General features: G+C 31.8%; 2 pseudogenes; both read right to left on the bottom strand.

The window, feature by feature from the left end:
- The window catches only part of LOC124973079 (ankyrin repeat, SAM and basic leucine zipper domain-containing protein 1-like), a 52367-nt pseudogene that overhangs the window by 16128 nt on the left and 14863 nt on the right, over positions 1 to 21376 (bottom strand).
- On the bottom strand, positions 17227 to 17923 carry LOC124973053 (3-oxoacyl-[acyl-carrier-protein] reductase-like; annotated as a pseudogene).

The following is a 21376-nucleotide window of genomic DNA, read 5'->3' on the forward strand; positions in this document are numbered from 1 at the left end:
AGAGATACAGCCACATCAATGTTCATAGCTTCTCAGTTCACAATAGCCAGATTGTGGAACCAACCTAGATGTCCTTCAATTGATGAATGGAATATTACTCAGCCATAAAGAATGATAAAATTATGGCATTTGCAGGCAAATGGATGAAACTGGAGAATATCATGCTAAGTGAGATAAGCCAATCTCAAAAAACCAAAGGAAGAATGATATCACTAATAAGTGGATGATGACACATAATGGGGGGTGGGAGGGGTTAGTGTTGGGGTTGGAGTTGGGTTTAGGGAATGGGGCAGGAATAGAGGAAGGAAGGACTGTATAGACGGAGGGAAGGGTTGGGTGGGGTAGGGCAGAAGGAAAAAAAAATGGCAGAATAAATCAAACAACATTACCCTATGTAAATTTATGATTACACAAATGGTATGCCTTTACGCCATGTACAGGCAGAGAAACAACATGTATCCCAACTGGTTACAATAAAAAAAAATTTAATTTGCAAATCAGTTTGTAGAACTTGGCATACTTTTTCACAGAAATAATAATAAAAAATGCAAACAAAATGAACAAATATATTCAAAGTTCATTGATTTTTTAGTCTTCTCAAATGATATTCTTCACAATGTATTTAAAAGAAGGGGAAATGCCTGTAAGGTAAACTTCATAATAAAGTTTTAAAGAAATCTGGTAAAATACATTATTCCTTGGAAGATTTCTCTAAATTTTAAAATGGTATGGAAATCAATTTGTTTATAATAGTTACAATGTTAACTTTAGAAAAGCTGCCCTAGTGATGATACTATTACATTTTTGAGTATTATATTTTATTGAATACTGCAATTCACTGGCTATTTATTCAATAAAATTTGTCTGTACAGTTATATCCCTGGCAATGAAGAATAACACTAACATATACATCAAGTTCTTCTGGTCATTCTGATGTGACCAGGTATGGAATCACTACTGTAAATCATGGTTACTAATTCCCCATATGTTTTCAAAGACCATATGTAGGAACCACATATCCACTGACATTTCTGGTACTTTAACCTTAAATATACAATCCTCATTTATAACATTATTTCTGGGGAGAAAAGAAAAACAGAATATGTTGAAATAAAAAATAGTACTTGGCAGTGGAAAAATGTTACTATTTTAAAGAATCAAATGAAATTCTTCAAATACATTTAAGAGATGAGAAAATGTCATAATAATTATGTTTCTAATTTTTTATTTGTTCTAATTAGTTGTATATGACAGTAGAATGCATTTATACATTTTGATAGCTCATATATAAATGGAGTGTAATTTCTCATCTTTCTGATTATACATATTGTAGGATCACATCAGCCATGTAGTTATATATGTACATGAGGTAATAATGTCTGTTTCACTCTATTATCCTTTCTACCTCCATACTCCTTCCCCTCCCCATCCCTTCAATACCCTCTACATAATATACAGAAAATTAATTCTTCCCTATCACCCCCAACATTGTGAATTAGCATCTGCATATCAGAGAAAATTTTTTGCTATCAGTTTTTTGGGTTTGGCTTATTTTGTTAACATCATATTCTCTAACTCCATCCATTTACCAGCAAATGCCAGATTTTCATTCTTCTTTAAAGCCAAGTAATATTCCATTCTAGGTATGTTGGTTCCATAGTTTAGCTATGGTGAATTGAGATGCTATAAACACTGATGTGACTGTGTCACTGTAGTACGCTGATTTTTCAGTCCTTTGGGTATAAACCAAGAAGTGGAATAATTGAGTCAAATGATGGTCCCATTCCAAGTTTCTAGGAATCTCTATACTGCTTTCCATAGTGGTTGCACAATTTTGCATTCTCAACTGCAATGCATGAGTATATCTTTATCCTCACATCCTCAGCAGTTATTCTTGATAAATGCCATTCTGACTTAAGTGAAATGAAATCTTAGAGGAGTTTTGATTTTCATTAATCTAACTGCTAGAGATTTTCAACATTTTTTCATATGTCTGTTGATCGACTGTTGTATCTTCTTCTGTGAAGTGTCTGTTCAGTTTCTTAGCCCATTTATTGATTGGGTTATTTGTTTTTTTAGTGTTAAGTTTTTAAAAATTCTTTGTACATCCTAGAGATTAATGCTTTATCTGAGGTACATGTGATAGATTTTCTCCCACTCTGTAGGCTCTCTCTTCACATTTATTGATTATTTTCCTGAGAAGAATCTTTTTAGTTTGAGTCCATCCCACATATTGATTCTTGATTTAGCTTCTTGTACTTTAGGAGTCTTTTTAAGGAAGTCAGATCCAGGCTGTCATGGTGAAGATTTGGGTCTAATTTTTTCTCCTAGTAGGTACAGGGTCTAGACTTGATTCTACAGCCTAAGTCTGTGATCCACTTTGAGTTGAGTTTCATGCCTGGTGTGAGATAATTTCATTTTGTTACATGTGACTTTCCAGTTTTCCAGCACCATTTGTTGAATAGGCTATCTTTTCTCCAGTGAATGTTTTTTGCACCTTTGTCTAGTATGAGATGCCTGTATTTATGTGTGTTTTTTTCCTCTTCTATTCTGTATCATTTACATTTCTATTTTGGTGCCAATACCATGCTGATTTTATTACTACACCTCTGTAGTGTAGTTTGAGTTCTGGTATTATGATGCCTCCTGATTTCTTTGGCTATTCTGGGTCTCTTATTTTTTCAAATGAATAACATGATTGCCTTTTCTAGTGCTATGAAGACTGTCATGTGAATTTTAGTAGAAAATGCATTAAATGTGTATAACATTTTTGGTACTATGGCCATTTTGACAATATTAATTCTGACTGTATAGGAGCATGGGGGATCTTTCCATCTTCTAAGGGTGTCTTCAAATTCTTTCTTTAGTGTTCCGTAGTTTTTATTGTAGAGATCTTTCAACTCTTGTTAGCTTGATTCCCAAGTATTTTTTTTTGAGGTGATTGTGAATATTAGAAACAATACTACCCTGGTATTGAAGGTAAGATTAGAGGACTCTGAGAAGGCAGAAAAATGAGAATCTTTATAGGAAACTCATAGGACTTTATGTAGGTTTGTGGTAGGGACAGATGGTTCTGGAGATTGAACTTGGGGCTTTCTACAAGCTAGGCAAGCACTCTACAGTGGAGTTATATAGTATATCCCCAGTTTTTTTTTTTAATTTTAGTTTAGGTCATGGTCTCACAAAGTTACCTACATTGGCACACAACCTGTTATCCACCTATCTCAGTCTCCCAGCAGTTGGGATTTACAGATTTGTATAATCATGCCTAGCTACTGACAGACACTTCTAAGTGTTCTAGAGGTAAAAATCTGTATTTTTTCCTCTGCACAGACATTATATCTAAATTTGGTATCTATAATAATGGTTATTATTTATTTTTTTAGTACTGAAGATTGAATCCAGGGTAGTTCTCCTGAGTTACATCCTGAGTTACATCCCAACACCTTTCTATTTTGAGACAGGGTTTCCCTAACTTGCTTAGTGCCTCACCAAATTTAGGAGGTTAGCCTTAAATTTGTGTTCTTCCTGCATTAGCCTATGGGTCACCAGGATAATAATGGTTACTTTTTGAGTCAAATGAAACCAAAAGGGAGAAGGGGATGAGAATTTTCTAATTATTAAAAGAACAAACAGGAAAAAATGAGGAGAGGCATACATAATTAAGACTCTGTTACCATGTACAATGAGAAGCAGAAAATGAGGGAAAACATAGTTGGTAAGAAAACTTCAAATAGTGAAGAAAGATATGATTAAAAAGAAAATCTCTAAAAAAAATCTCATAGTTTAATTATCAGGTAGTATTGCTAAGCAGGAGAAGCTCACAATTACTTGGTAGAAGAAAAACAATTTTTATGAGTAATTCAGGATTCCAAAATCAAAGTGTTTTACTATAGGAAATGTCTACATACAAAATTTTTTTTACAAAAATTACTAAATATACAATCATAATTTAAAGCAAAAGAAGTCTTAGGGGTTTTCTTTTTTTTAAAATTTTTTCTACTTAGTTATATCTAACAGTAGAATGCATTTATATATTTTGATACATCACACATAAATTAAGTATAATTTCTCATTCATCTGATTGTAAATATTGTAGGATCATGTGATATATATATATGCATACATACATGATGGATTTTCTATTCTATATTAAATCCTTTCATAAGCAAATACCCTCCAGATGTAAGTATTATGTACAATAAAATTATTACCTTATTTATTCTTGATATCATATTTCTATTAATTTGTTCTAACAGTGCTAGCTTTTCATGGTTAGGCATGTGACACTGTGAAGATAAAATTAGCAATCCACTAAAACTTTGGTGATTCTTCAGGTGCATTTAGTTATATCTAACCCATTCTGTAGTAATACAATTAATTTTGAATTTTTCATTTATTCCTACTAAATATGATCCTATTAAGTCTGGGGGGATTTGCTTCAACCTGCCAACAGACCATAGAAGAATCTGTTAACAATGTCAATTGACAGAAAAAGCATTGATAAAATTCAACAAACATTCATGAAAAAAAATTTTAGAACAAGACGAACAGAGCTGAATATTCTGTCTCATAATAGTCTCTACAAAAATTACTATATAGCTAACATCATGGTTGGTAATAAAAATAATGGAGTGATTTTCCCTTAAGATGAGAAGAAGACAAGAATGCCATTATTCACCTCTCTTATTCAGCAAAATACTGAAAGTTCTGTCCACTGTAATAAAGCAAGAAAAAGAAATAAAAGGCACAAAGATTGGAAAGAAAGAAATTATAAGATTTCTCTGCAGATCACACTATTTCTGTAGAAAATACAAAAGAACCTAGAAAAAAACCCTCCTAGATCTAGTGAGTTTGGCAAAGCTGAAATATTCACAATCAGAGGTTAGAAATAAATTCCATGTAGAAACAAATAAAAAAGTCAATACCACTAAGAATGCTCTAAAGATAATGAAAGGCTTAAGTTCTATATATAGTTAGATTTATGCAATAAAAATTACAAAATGATGATTAAAAGAAAACCTTGAACTTGTAGTGATATCTATGTTCATGGATTTACTAGACTTAACATAGTTAAGATGTCAACTTTGTGTAGGATTAGTGCTATTACTATAAAAATCTCAGAAAAGTTTTTGTAGACATAGAATAGCTTAATTTAAAATATACATGAAAAGAAAAATGATCCAGGATAGCCAAGAAAGAATAAAATGATAGGAATAATTTTTCCTGATATTAAGTCTGTTCATATACAGTTAGATTAATCATGACAACATGGTAAAAATTGAACATTGCTAACTGGAAAATCTGAAATCTGAATCAAATTTCTGAGCACTTTGGATTTTGGATTAGGGAAGCTCAACAGGTAGCATCTATGCAAATATTCCTAAATCCTCAAAATATCTGTAATATTTCTGATCCCAAGCATTTCAGATAAGGGTAGTCAATGTATACTTACAGAGGAACAGACAACTGAAGGACCTGGAATAGAGAACTCAGAAGACTCTACACAAATATGTCCAATTAACTTTTAACAAATAATGAAAACCAATTCTACAGAAGGAATAACCTTTTTAATAAACAGTGCTAAAACAATTGGACATCCAGAGCCCCCAAATGAACTTCAGCCTGTACCATACAGTCACAAAAATGAACTGAAAATGTACCATGGACTTAAAAAAACACTAAGAATATAATTTTTTTAAACTTGACACTAGAAGTAGGATCTATAAGAGGGAAATACTAGCCCTGAAGATTAAAAGTTTTGCTCTATGCAAGACCCCATTAAGATGAAAATTAAAATTACAGACTAAAAAAAATTAGCACAAATCCAACAGAAGACTTGAATTTAGACAACTTCCCAATATCAATGTTAAAAATCAATACATACAAAATAAAATGGGCAAGAGACAGAGACATTTCACCAGAAAGGATATACAGATAGCAAATAAAATATGAAAAGATATTCAACAATTTTATCCTTTAGGTAAATGCAAATAAAATCACAATGGTCCATCACTACGCACTTGTAGAAATGACTAAAAATAATTAGTGCTTAAACCAAATGCTGATGAGTATGCAGAGAAACTGGATCACTAATATATAGTTGGATGAACATAAGACAATACTGACATTTTGGAAAAAAGGGGACTAGTTAATAAAAACAAAACAACTACAGTGTAGCTCCCATGCAACCTTTAAAATGCTCTCCTGAACATTTTTACCAAGAGAAATGAAAACTTACTTTAGAAAAGAATCTTATTCACAGCAGTTTAATTTGGAATAATCAGATTTTAAAATCTACTTAAATGTCCATCAATGGGTAAATGATTAAAATATGGTTAAAACATACCATGGAATACTACTCATCCACAAAAAGGAATAAAGTGTTGTACTGATACATGCAACTACATTGACTGAATTTAACAATGATTGCAAAGTCAATTTCTAGAAGATGTTTACTGCATGATTCTATTTATATAACATTCATGAAATAATATTATAAGGATGAAGAACAAATTACCATTTGCTAGGGATTAAAATGGGAAAGGGATGAGTATGGCTATAATGGGGTTGGATGAGCAAGCCAGTGGTACATGACTATTGAAAGTGTTGAGAGTGGTTAAATGAAACTATACATGATATAATTACATAGACTTAAATATACACAAACAAATGCATGCATAACTGTTAAAATACAAATAGACTGTCAGGTTTGGATATTATACTACAGTTATGTAAGATAGGAACACTGGGTCAAACTGCATGAAGGATGCATGGGACCTCCCTTTTTTTAATCTCTGAAATATGTGAATCTACAATTATTTTAAAATAGAAAGTTAAAAAAACATTCACTTCTCTATAAGTTATTAATAAAATGAAATAGACTGGATTATTAGTGCTTAACAACTTTATATTACTAGAAATAAAATTTATATCTTGATAACAAAATATCTCACATGATAAAGACTGAAAATATAGCTAAGAGCATATGAGAAATGCTTTCTTATTAACTTAAGAGAAAATATTACTACTATAATTTTTTTCTATTTGACATCTAAAATAATTTAAAGAGTGTAAGAACTATACTTGGAAAAGTATGGTCTCTCTTATATAGTGTGATTTTACAAGATGCAATAAAAAATAAGGCATTAATGTTTCAACATGAGTTAAGATGGTGCACTGGTTTGCTTTTTAGTAAAATAACTATAAAAATTTACTTTACAAAGGGTATTCAATTTCTGAACAGAGAATATTTCAAAATTTCTTTCCTTGAGAAAATAATGTTATAAAATCAAATGACACAGACATTATCAAAATTAAACTAAACAAGAATAGTTGATTCTACATAATGTTAATATAAATTGATAAGTTAACTTTACCTCACTTCCAACTTTGCCACTTCAGGTAACTCTCCAAAATTTATCTCTTCTACCTCCAGTTCTTTAACAGCAGCCAGAATTTTCTGCTGATCTTTATTGGTAATCCCAAACTAAGTAGAAATAATTTTAAGGTGTAGTTAAGATAATTATACTGGAATAATTTAATCTTCAAAATCATTAAAGAGATTTTCTGCTGAAATCTGCATCTTGAAAAACAGACTTATTAGAAAATAATATAATAAAATATATGGTTTGCTTATAAGTGTGACTCATGAAGCTGTTTACATTATTAAAATATTTTTGCAATGTATAATAGTTGTGATAGAATCTCAAACCCAATTACTAGATTTTAATACATAATAGTCAAAACAACAGAGTACAAGTTGATATAGTATGCTTATTTCAATTTTCGTAATAATCAAAATTAGTGATTCTAATAATAATTTCAGGTTTCAATCAAAATTAGTGGTTATAATAATTTCAAGTTTCTAATGTATTCAGGTAACAAATTTCATTGCTTTTTTACATAGTCTATTTATCAAAGTATCTCTAATATTTCTCACACTACTTTTTAATTGTTAATAATATTAGATGTCAAAATCATGACTTTTTATTTTTTCTTTTTAGATATACATAAAAGTAGACTATATTTTGACATATTGTACATACATGGAGCATAACTTATCCTAATTAGGATCCCATCCTTGTGGTTCTATATGATTTGGATTCCATTAGTTGTATATTCATATGTGAACAAAATAATATCTTGATATTTTTGAGAAAATTACAATAGTGGTACTATTTCTAAGACACATACCTATATCCACATACATTTAAAAAAAACACCTTTTATTTCTAAGAAGTCTGTTTTGCAAATCTATTTCACATTTAGAAATGAAGTACTGGTTTTAACGGAGATATCATGAACACCTAAAGCTATTAAGGTGTTCATGATACAAAACCACAACTTTATGTTTTTAAATGCTTTTCAAGTAACTTAATACTATAATCAGATTTTTGAGTTTTTCATAATCATATTTAATCAAGAATGTAATAAAATATCAATCAGTTTGTAACCCTAGGATTGCTGAAATAGAAAATAAAAGGAGGTCCAATTTAAAAAAATTAGTACATTTAGAGTTTTTGAAAATGATACTAACCTTTACAAATTCATATTTTTTCATGGTCAAAAGGTGTCTTAAAGTTATATCCCTTTCCTGTAGAAAATGTAAAAAAAAAAAAAAACCTATTGCCTTTCAATATAAATAGTACAAAGGGAAATAGTTAAGTGTACATAAGATAGTGAACTGCTTAACAACTTCCAACTTTCCAGAGGGGATAGATTTGTAGATAGAGAACTACACTACTGGATAGATAATATATACTAACCTCAAAAAGTAAAAATAAAGCTAGATTTCCAGATCCAAATAACATAATTACTTTCAAATTACTTTACAATTTTGCTTACATGACATGAAAACATTTCTATAAAATCGAATAGAAATTATATTTATGCTGATTACTCCAAATAGAAAAATACTTTCAAAATTTTGAAATAGTTTCAAAATTGTACAATAAAACCCAACTCTAGTTGGGCATGGTGGCATATGCCTCTAATCCCAGCAGCTCAGGACACTGAAGCATGAAGAGTTCAAAGCCAACCTCAGCAAAAGTGAGTTGCTAAGCAACTCAGTGAAACCCTGTCTCTAAATAAAATACAAAATAGTGCTGGGGATGTGGCTCAGTGGTTGAGTGTCCCTGGGTTCAATCCCTGGTGCCACCACAAAAAAACCCAACTCTAAAACACCTGAACCAAATGTGCATACTCCTAAGGGGGATCTGTTTTAAGTACTAATGTATTGCTTCAGTACCCTCATAATTCTCATCTACTCAAATCCACAATGTATGCTTAAAGTACCTATGTAATGCTTGGCATATGGGTCTAATTTAATATTCAAGACAACCTTACATTAGGTATTATTTTCTTTAAAGGGAAAAAAACATATAAGTAACATATTCTGGTCAAAAATCAGAGGAAGAATCTTATGTTTGTTTGGTTTAAAATCATGCTTCTATACAAGAATTCAATTCTTGTATATACAAGAATATACAATTCTATATACAAATCTATATACAAGAATATATAATTCTATATACAATTCTATTTACATGAACATACAATCCTATACAAGAAGATCAGCATCTGCATAAACAAATGGTTTTATTTACTGAGGCAATGGATTGTTGGCAAAAGTTAAATTCAAATAGTTTATACTTTATGTAAATACAATAATAAAATTTGGGGATATTTATTACAAGTTTCAGATGGGATGTATTACAAATTATGCAGAAAAGGTACAGCATTCATTCATAGGCATCTTTATGAATTAAAATTTAATGTTATGTTATCCAACAAATAAACATATACAAATCTCACCTTTAGTAAGTCTGTCACATGTTCCAGTCCAAGACCATGTAAAAATATTTCCAGATCTCCAAATGCTGTGTATGAACTATACATATTTATAGCAATGTCAATTTCAGAACAGACTATCAATTTACAAATAGTAAATATATACTTATATTTCAAAGAAAAATAAGAATAGTAAGAATGAATTCATATAGAATATATTTATAAATGTACACTCCAGATTTGATGCTGTATCAAGGATTGAGTAAGTGTTAATTCTTTTCTCATCCATCTGGGTTGGAACTGAATCCAGGACTTTGTAAATGCTAAGGAAATCACTGAGCGATCCTCTCAACTCAAAGCAGGCTTTCCTAAGCAATGATATAAGAGGAAATGGATGATGGCAAACTGTAGCTCATCTTTTCTAAGAATGAAAATATTCAATAACATAAGTTCCTTGTAAAATATCTGCATGTAAAAATCTCTTTAATTGTGATAAGTAAGAATTAATGAACAACTTTACATGGGGTAGAGAATGGTTTATAATTGTATCCTGAACAATAGTGTTCAGAAAAAATATTTTTATTTTTAGCTTAAACAATGAGTAATGTGCTTAAAATACTCAGAAAACAAAGGATAATACAGTTTGAATACTAATGCAGATGCTGAATCCCTTAAAATACATTTTACTGATATATTACTAAATTTACATTTAAAGTCAAAGTTGTTATGATTAATATTGGTACAAATAAATAAAACCCTCTAAAATTATGGACACCAATGCACCTAAAACCCAGACATTTCTAAGTGATATTTAAAAATGCTTGTCAAAGTATAAAATATCATATATCTTAAATACATCATTATATTTAGAATAAGTAGTAAAAGCATGCATTTTTAACTTATTTACAGGAATTCTTTTGAACTAAAATATGTTACCCAAATATGTGATCTTTTCCTTTATCAAAATCTGTTGTCAATTGTTTACAAATAGCCTCTTCTTTAGTTAGCACTTGAAGCTTTCCTTCCAATGGATTTAAAGTCAAAGAAAGAAAGTTGAAGATCTGAAAAGTTTCAGAAATTATCAAAATATAGTTAATATTTTATATACTGTTAAGTGCATTTTAAAAATAACATGATTATTTTTCAACTGAAAAATAAAATTTTAGCAAGGCATAAGGACAGAACTTTCATGACCTGTTACCCTGAGAATGACTTTTATAAACTCAAGTAAATTCTTCCTTGACATAAAACAAGCAGAAGAGTATAACTAATTCAAAAGAGCAAAATTAGACAGAGTAGCATTTTTAGTAATATATGATACAAAACTAAAATGACATTTTGATAAATGACTCAAATATCAAGTTTAAGGTAGTAACTGAAATATGCTGGTAAGAGAGAAGGAAGAAATAAACTTGCTTAAATGTATACAAATCTCAACTATACACCTCAATGCAATATGGTAAAATTTGTTAGTTTTACAATCTAACTTCTTACAAAGTCAAGGCTATGTCATGTAATCATTCAAAATATAACATCAAATTTTATTATAAGAAATAATTTATGATTCAATATAACCTTGATCATAAATTTATTATATCAAATTCAGTGTCATCTACCCAAAATTTAATAATGTAGTAAACTAATTTTTTAGTTTCCAAATGTTCAAAGGTTAGAAGAATTAATGCAAAAAATTGTTTTTTTTTTGTTCTAGGGATTGAACCCATGGGTGCCTAACCACTAAGTCACATCCCCAGTACTTTTTTATATTTTTTTAGAGACAAGGTCTCTCTGAATTCCTAAGTGCCTTGCTAATCTCCTGGGGATGGCTTTCAACTGGATATTCTCCTGCCTCAGCCTCTGGAGCTGCTGGGATTATAGGTATGCACCACCTCGCCCAGATTTATTTTTGAAATTTTACAAGACTTTAGTGATTAGTCTCTATTCTAGAATAATTTTGGAAATGTATATATTATTTGGAAAATGGGGTTAGGCCAAAGGGGCTGTTTAATCTTCTATAGTGTGTGGGACAGTCCTCTAAAGAATAGGAAACCCAAAATGACAGCCAACCAGTCTGTGTCTCATCATACCCCTCATTCCCTCAGCATAAATACCTGTGAGAATAAAAATTTGCAGCTTGATCAGAATTCCTGTCTTGCTGTCACTCCCTGTGTCTCTTGTCCCTTCATTCCTTCTCTCTTAGGTTTGCCGTCCTGCGTTGGTGTCCCGTGGGTCGGGACAAATGAGATTATAGATCACATTCTAAAGAACAAAAACACATAAACGTAGATACAAGTGTACAACAAACATGAATGATTCAAATAAAGGAAAAATTTAAAACTCCACTGAGTGAAACAAAAGATTAATAAGCAGACGTCATTTCTTGACAGCATTAAAGAAGACATTCTTAAAAATCAACGTTAATTTTTAAAATTAAACACATCTTATTCAGAATGTTGAAGAAATTGTTTTAATTTGATGAATGGTTTAAAAAATTCTAGAAGAAAAATTGATGAAAAAAGACTAGATAAATTTTGGAAAATAAATTTGATTTTTTAAGATGTTAAGCAGAGAATAATATGCTGAAGCCTTGCCCTCCCAAAGTAAATTTTAGATATAAAAACAAAAAAGACAATTACCTATATAATGGAAAAGGAGTAACTGATGAAAGAAACAGATGGGAACTGTGGCAATATATAAAACTACTAGGCAAAGTGAAGGCTACGGACTTGTGTCTTCTGTGCTTGGAGGACCTATATAGTAATAGTCTGAAATGTACACATACAGCAATAAATCACTAAAATCTACATAAGGTAAGCATCATGGAATGAAACAGTGACAATAAACTCTACAAAATGATTCACTTAGACTAAATAGAATAATAGAATCTAAAAGAACTTTATTGCTCTGAGTAATAAAAGAGGGATTTGCCTTCACAAAATAACAAACAGGAAGTACAAAACAAGTACAGTGAATTATGAAAACTAGTGTTGACTACTAAAACTAAGTATAATGTGCAAAGTTGCAGATGGGACTCAGCTGAAGAGTGAATTAATGAACTAGAAGCTAGATGTGAAGAAAATTGCCTAGAATACCACACAAAGGGTAATACTTGGAAAATATAAAGGAACAGGTAAAAGACATGAAGAATCTTTCCAAGAACTCTAACATCTATCTAATAAGAGTGCCAGAAAAAGAAAATGGAAGTTATGCTATACTTGAATCAATAATGGGCAAGAATATTCCCAAACAGAAGACATAAAACCTTAGGGTTAAAAGATTTCATGTACTCATGGCAAAATTTATACACAAATAGTTAGCATATGTATTTTGATTAAAAATTAAAATAAGCACACATCACACTGAACTCAAAATATCAAGAATAAAGCAAAATTCCTAAGAGTTTCTTACTGAAAAGACAGTTTACCTGTAAAGTATTTCTATACAGAAATTTCCATCTAACATATTTTACAATATAGGAGCTATATGTGGAAGAAGGCAAATTGTCTGAGAAATAAACTTGGGATCTGTAATTATGTGTTTATTCATTCTGTCATTCAAGAGTAGGGGCAAAATGAGGACATTTGCATACCCTTGGGAATGTGAAACCTTCATCTTGAGCCGAGGCACAACTGACATTTTGAATGAAATTCTCCTATGTGTTGAAGGATACTAAGAGCACAGAAAGTCAATAATGTTTAATAGAAGCATAGAGTCACCAGATTTTCTTTATTTTTTTGACTTATAATACTATTACTCTGAATTTATTAGTATATCCTATTCATATTTTGCATGGATCTTCAATATAATCTCAGATAAAATAATGTTCTGCTTCAAAAAAAGCATTAAACAATTATTTTAGAATGCAATATTTAAAACATTTTGAAAAATGATAAATAAAAACAACATGAACCAAGTGACATTAAAATACTGCATTATTCTTGAAACTCTAGCCAAAGCAATTAGACAGACCAAAGAAATTAAAGGTATACGAATAGGAAAAGAAGAACTCAAACTATCCCTATTTGCTGATGATATGATTGTATACTTAGAGGAACCAGGAAATTCCACCAGAAAACTTTTAGATCTCATAAGTGAATTCAGTAAAGTAGCGGGATATAAGATCAATGCACATAAATCTAAGGCATTCTTATACATAAGCGATGAATCTTCAGAAAGAGAAATTAGGAAAACTACCCCATTCACAATAGCTTCGAAAAAAATAAAATATTTGGGAATCAATCTCACAAAAGAGGTGAAAGACCTCTACAATGAGAACTACAGAACACTAAAGAAAGAAATTAAAGAAAACCTTAGAAGATGGAAAGATCTCCCATGTTCTTGAATAGGAAGAATTAATATTGTCAAAATGGCCATACTACCAAAAGTGCAGATTCAATGCAAGTCCAATTAAAATCCCAATGATGTACCTTACAGAAATAGAGCAAGCAATTATGAAATTCATCTGGAAGAATAAAAAACCCAGAATAGCTAAAGCAATCCTTGGCAGAAAGAGTGAAGCAGGGGGTATCGCAATACCAGATCTTCAACACTACTACAAAGCAATAGTAACAAAAACGGCATAGTATTGGTACCAAAATAGGTGGATCAATGGTACAGAATAGAGGACACGGACACAAACCCAAATAAATACAATTTTCTCATACTAGACAAAGGGGCCAAAAATATGCAATGGAGAAAAGATAGCCTCTTCAACAAATGGTGCTGGGAGAATTGGAAATCCATATGCAACAGAATGAAACTAAACCCATATCTCTCACCATGCACCGAAACTAAACTCAAAATGGATTAAGGATCTCGGAATCAGACCAGAGACCTTGCATCTTATAGAAGAAAAAGAAGGTCCAGAGCTTCAACATGTCGGCTTAGGACCAGACTTCCTCAACAGGACTCCCATAGCACAAGAAATAAAAGCAAGAATTAATAACTGGGATAGATTCAAACTAAAAATCTTTCTCTCAGCAAAAGAAACTATCAGCAATGCAAAGAAAGAGCCTAAAGAGTGGGAGAAAATCTTTGCCACTCATTCTTCACATAGAGCGCTAATCTCCAGAATCTATAAAGAACTTAAATAACTCTACACCAAGAATGCAAATAATCCAATTGACAAATGGGCTAAGGAAATGAATAGATACTTCACAGAAGAAGATGTACAAGCAATCAACAAACATATGGAAAAATATTCAACATCTCTAGTAATAAGAGAAATGCAAATCAAAACCACCCTAAGATTCCATCTCACCCCAATTAGAATTGCGATTATCAAGAATACAAGCAACAACAGGTGTTGGCGAGGATGTGGGGAGAAAGGTACACTCATACATTGCTGGTGGGGCTGCAAATTAGTGCAGCCACTCTGGAAAGCAGTGTGGAGATTCCTTAGAAAACTTGGAATGGAACCACCATTTGACCGAGCTATCCCACTCCTTGGCCTATACCCAAAGGACTTAAAATCAGCATATTACAGAGATACAGCCACACCAATGTTCATAGCTGCTCAGTTCACAATAGCCAGAGTGTGGAACCAACCTAGATGTCCTTCAATTGATGAATGGATAAAGAAACTGTGGTATATATATACAATGGAATATTACTCAGCCATAAAGAATGATAAAATTATGGCATTTGCAGGCAAATGGATGAAACTGGAGAATATCATGCTAAGTGAGATAAGCCAATCTCAAAAAACCAATGGACGAATGATATCACTAATAAGTGGATGATGACACATAATTGGGGGTGGGAGGGTTTAGGGTTAGTGTTAGAGTTAGGGTTAGGGAGGGGGGCAAGAATGGAGGAAGGAAGGACTGTATATAGGTAAAAGAGGGGTGAGAGGGGTTGGGGGGAAGTGGAAAAAATAACAGAATGAATCAAACAACATTACCCTATGTAAATTTATGATTACACAAATGGTATGCCTTTACGCCATGTACAAACAGAGAAACAACATGTATCTCATTTGTTTACAATAATAAAAAAAATACTGCTTATTCCCCACAAGAGTTCAATGCAAAAAAAAAGTTACCCAATATTTTACATTCAGTTCATATTTTTATCTTTATGTCCAAGCAAACATTCTCTTTTAAGACTATTGCTTTGTTTCTTACAAAAACATTTAACTCATTGCTATTGCATATATAATTAAAATGTTTTATGATTACTTTCTAAAATTTTAGTATAAGAATCATTATATTCACAATAAAAAATGCTCTTAATATTGTTTCCTGAACTTTTTTTTAATGTTTCAAGTGTACTTTATTTCTTCAATATGCCATATTTAATAGATACACAGTGCTTTTACTTGGCATCAATAATAAGTTCGTTTTGAAATTCAGTATTACATCAGCTGGCACGTTTACTGATCTCTCCATTCCTTTGGGGTGACTCTGGCCAACAGGGGACATGTTCCATTCTATTTCAACTTGTGTTACTATGTATGTCCATAATAGCAATACAGAAAGTGGTCCCACTAGCTAATACCACATTACCATATTTGTCATGGAAATCAGGTGCACGTTTTGGGTAGCTCTGCCTTGCCATTGTTTGCTGAATGCTTCCAACTTGGAGACGACTTAGTGCATTTTTGGACACATGCAGCAACTGAAGCTGCTGGTTTGGTACAAATTTGTTCCAGGTACCCTTGCAAAAGCCTAAACTGTTTTTAAGTAACTCACAATACTGAGTTCTTGTAGGTAAAAAAAAAAAAACAAAAAAAAAAACACTCCCTAAGTTCATGAGATCCATGCAGCTCATTACTGTATCAGATATTAAAACCTTAAGGACTAATCCTCATTACCTTTGGGAATGTCTACAAAATGAACCACTTGCACCATATTTAAATTTGCAGGTTATTTCGCCTAGCTGGTCAATCAAGAATAATACTGCTTTAAGAAATCAACTCTAATTTCATGCCTTTGTCTAACTGATACTCTTTTTTCCAACCTGTATAAAAAAATGATTGCCTAAGCACAGCAAAACAATATATGTTTAACTTTAACATGGTTGCTAAAGTGCTGACAACTAATCAATGAAATACTTATTTTAGCAACTGCCCCAAAAGTTAACTTCTAGAAAATTCAGCCTGATACAATGAAATCATTCATCACAATTAGACAATATAATTTTTTCCATTTCTGAGGCAAAACATAAATGAATATGTGTTTATGTCCCTCACAAAATGTCTACATACTAAAATTGATATCGTTTATAAGGTAAGAAAGACAGATCATACATACCCTTTAGATAAGCCAATTGGTCACACATTGTTCTTTTCAGTCATTTATATAAAGAAAGAAATCAACATTGGTAGCATCAATAGGTTTGATTAGCAATTGTCACCCAGGTAGTAGGACTGTTTTATCAATAACCAAGTACACCCCTGACTCTAATCACCATTATAACTGAAGAATATCTAAACTATATCGTAAGTTGTAATCCTCCCTCCACTACTAGCACATGTCCTGTAATATATGGTGATTCTAAAAGAAACACAATTGCATGTGTTACCTCAATAGTTTCTCCAAACCTTCCAAGAGGATTGCTTTTCTTCTTTCAAGTCTTTCATCATATCTGTATGAACAAATCCTGGTGCAACTACATTCACTCTGATTTTCTTTCTTGCTACCTCTTTAGCAAGGGCACATAAAAATCCAACTAATCCTCCTTTACTGGCACTATACACAGACTGGCCAGAATTGCCTTTTAAACCAATAATACTTCCTACATTAACAATAGACCCTCCCTGTTGAATCATAGTCCTCATGGCAGATTTACATGTGAGCATGGAACCCAAGAGGTTAGTATTAAGTTGAGATATCATATCCTCAGTTTTTGTTCTTACTAAACACCAGCTGTTAACACCAGCTGCATTTACCAAGAAATTTACTTGACCTAAATGTTTCTCCATCTCTTCAAATGTATTTTGAACATCATGTTCTTTAGTAATATCACAGCTAAATGCTAAATGATTTCCGCCGAGGTCACCTGCGGTGGCTCTGACCATTTCCAGATTTCTGGAGATGACCGCCAGTCGATAGCCTTTCTGGGCCATTAACTGGGCCACTGCCCTGCCAATACCCCGGGAACCTCCAAAAATAGCACACACTTTGTTCATCTTGGGCCCCTGAGTCGAAAACTTGACTGGGACCAGTGGCCCTCTCCAGGGAACCTTGGGCTTTTTAAAATAATAATAATAATAATAATAATAATAATAATAATAATAATAATAATAAACAAAGCCAAACCGCAGCGTATAACCCCAGCAAACCCTTGCTTCAGCTGACAGACTTGCAATTTAAGAAGCTAAGCCAGATTTTCAAAATGTAGTGAAAAGTAAACCAAAAACTGAAAAGAATTTTGTCAAGAATACCAGTCATTATGCTTATGCGAATGTAGTGGATTTATCACCTAGGAAACAGACTGAGATTTGGTCTTAAACAAACAAACAAAAAGTAGCTAAATCCCATTTATTAGAAATGGTTGAATAAAAAGAGTGTGAACTTCATAACTTTGTAAGTAAATGTAAACCAAAAGAAAGGGATGTCAATATCAAACATTACTAGTGTTAAGTGAAGTAAAACAAATAAAAGGAAATTTGTGATAGGACAAAAATAAAAATTAATGAGTATATAATAAGCTAAAAATTGTTTATGTTAGGAGCAAGCAGAACCAAATTGTAGTAGTTTTAAAGAGAATGAGAATTCATTCGTTATATTGAATCTTAAGAAAAAGATGAAAATTAGTGTTTAAAGTATCAGGAGCACAACTAGTTACCATGTTACTTGAGTAGGTCAGATAATATAATTTTTTTAAACTTTCCTGAGGAGGTAATAAAATTGCAACTTCATTAAACTGACAAGTAGGAAATACTAGAAGAATTGCTCTTTTTCCTTTCAAAAATGTCATGCAACATTATTGATGGTTTCACTTAAATAGTATTAAAAAGTCAATAATTTTAGATAGAGTGGCATAGGATTTTGCTGTTCCGTTTTATAAATTCATCTTTTCTCAGTAGTCATAAACCAGTGCAACAGTGTTTCCCTGAAAAGGGAAAAACTTGGCATTTTCAAAGAGAATTAACTGAAGTGGGCAAGAAAAAAAGCATGGAAAAGAGCTATGAGGCTCTTGAAATAATACAGGTCAGGGAGAGTGGGTATGGTTTGGACTATTGTCCTGCCTGACAAGGTGAGAAGAGGTGCTCAGCTGCAGATATATTGTGAAGGTAGGGCTCTTAGGACCTCCTAATGATTTTTTTATGGAGTGATAGGGAAGATCATGAACTAGCCTATGCCTGAGGCTTAGTGAAACAGGAAAGCTTTGAGAGATGTATGTTTGGGCTTTGTGAGGGGAACATGGAATGGAGGAGAGATACCAAGAGGTCTCATTTACATGTAGTAAAGAATTAGAATAAGTAGTTGATCCATAATTTTTCTGTTGCATGTACTTTTTGTTTTCTTAAGTTATTCAGAAAATTCTATCTTCACTCTATAAAAATTGTCTATCTTAATAAAACCACTAGGTAGGGGATATTCAAGATAAAGGAGGGAATGTTTAATGTAGCATATAATTTCAAATAAGGCAATCAAAATATACTAGGAAATAGGAAAAAAACAGATAAATGTGTGAATTTTTTGTGTTTTAGACATTGGCATGAAGTTATCAGATTCAGAATATACCTAAAACTAATAAGCCTTATTGAGACACATTTTCATTTATAGGTTTTTAAGTACTATGAATAACCAAGATAAGCTCTCTTATATCAACTTGCATAATAGTTCTGAACTTATTAAATTTTTTTGTTCTCTCTAAGTTATCTGTTTCTAAATCAGATATTGGTTATGATTAATGAAGATTGGTCCCAGAATGTCAGACCCCCTTTAAAAATAGACCGTGTTAAATTCAGCCCAAGTGGAACTTATTGAATAATCTAGTGTTCTTTGGAATAGAATTAAGCTGACTAACACCCAGGAGTAAAGGGTCTGAATCTCTAGTTTTGCGAAATGATAAACTAAAGAAAAACTATTGTTCTCTCCCAGAAAGTACTTTTAGAATAAATTATTTGATCGCTTTCTTGATTAGAGTAAACCTTCAAGTCAGAATAAAATTATTATAGTCTTAAATAGAATCATAATGTGACACATTAAGAAATAAACTTTACATTTTTCAGCAATCTACCAAATAAAATGTAATAAGCATTTAGAATTAGCAAATCCAGTGAAGGAGGAGCCTTATTTGCATCATCATCACTATATCCCCTGCATAAGCATAATGCAGTTTACCTGATGATTTCCTAGATGAATGTATAAATTGTTAAAACATTAAAAATCATAGTTTAGTAATTTTTATATATTTCTTAACTAGAGGGTGCTGTGTTCGCATTCAGGGCTTCAAGTGTCATCTCATATTTTTGCTGGAAAATTAGACTTAAATCACCTGACTTATTAAATGCTTTTATATATTTTTTTTGCTTTCAAAACAATACTGATAGTATTATGCATACTTAAGTTCATGAAATTGAGCAGTCATTAATGGCAGCCCTAACGCTAATTCTCCTTTTCTCCTCCTCACAGGAGACTGATGACTCCCATTATGTACGCTGCATGGGATGGCCACCCTCAGGTGGTTGCTCTCCTGGTTGCACGTGGAGCAGAAGTGAATGCCCAGGATGAGAATGGTTATGCTGTAAGAAATATTTCTACAACATTTCTTTTTAATTTTTGCTTTTAACTTTATTATTACCATTAATCTATGACAATAGATGTTTAGTTGTTTTTATTACAAAAAGATTTCTAAGAAGTAATAGGTAGAGAAAATGTTGAACATTTTTTCATGTATCTGTTAATTGCTTGGAGATCTTCTGTGAAGTGTCTGCTCATTTCCTTAGTCCTTTCATTGATTGGGTTATTTGTATTCTTGGTGTAAAGTTTTTTGAGTTCTTTGAATAGAGGAAGGATGCATTGTATAGAGGAAAAAGAGGGGTGTGGGGTAGGAAAAATAACAGACTGGGACAAACATCATTATCCTATGTACATGTATGATTACACAAATGGTGCGAATCTACTCTGTGTACAACCAGAGAAACAACAGTTGAACCCCTTTTGTGTACAATGAATCAAAACAAATAAAAAAAGAAAATAAGTTAGTATTGAAAGTCAATACTGTAAATCTACCAAGCTGCTCTAGTGACATTTGCAACCAAATTTATATTATAAGAAAGCAAGCAACATTTTTCCCAAGGCATCTTCTGTTTCTTAAAACCGGCAATAACATTCAACAAGGTAACAAGCAAACAGTTATTAGGTCAAAACCTTGGGCATCAGTTAATATGTGCTATCTTATCAATGATAATAAAACAGCTATTGAAATTAAAATGTCATAACATTTTACAAACCCCTAATCTCATGACTGATCGATCTGAAAATAACAAACTCCTATGCTAGAAAAATTGCCTTCTAAATGTAATGAAATCTTTTCTTTTTTTAAGACACAAAAAGGTTTCAGTGAGCTTGAAAACCCTCACAAAAACCAAATGTTAATTACAAACAATATTTCCAGCCTTATTATTACT

The sequence above is a fragment of the Sciurus carolinensis genome (assembly GCF_902686445.1).
Source record: "Sciurus carolinensis chromosome 14 unlocalized genomic scaffold, mSciCar1.2 SUPER_4_x, whole genome shotgun sequence".
NCBI classification, from domain to species: domain Eukaryota; kingdom Metazoa; phylum Chordata; class Mammalia; order Rodentia; family Sciuridae; genus Sciurus; species Sciurus carolinensis.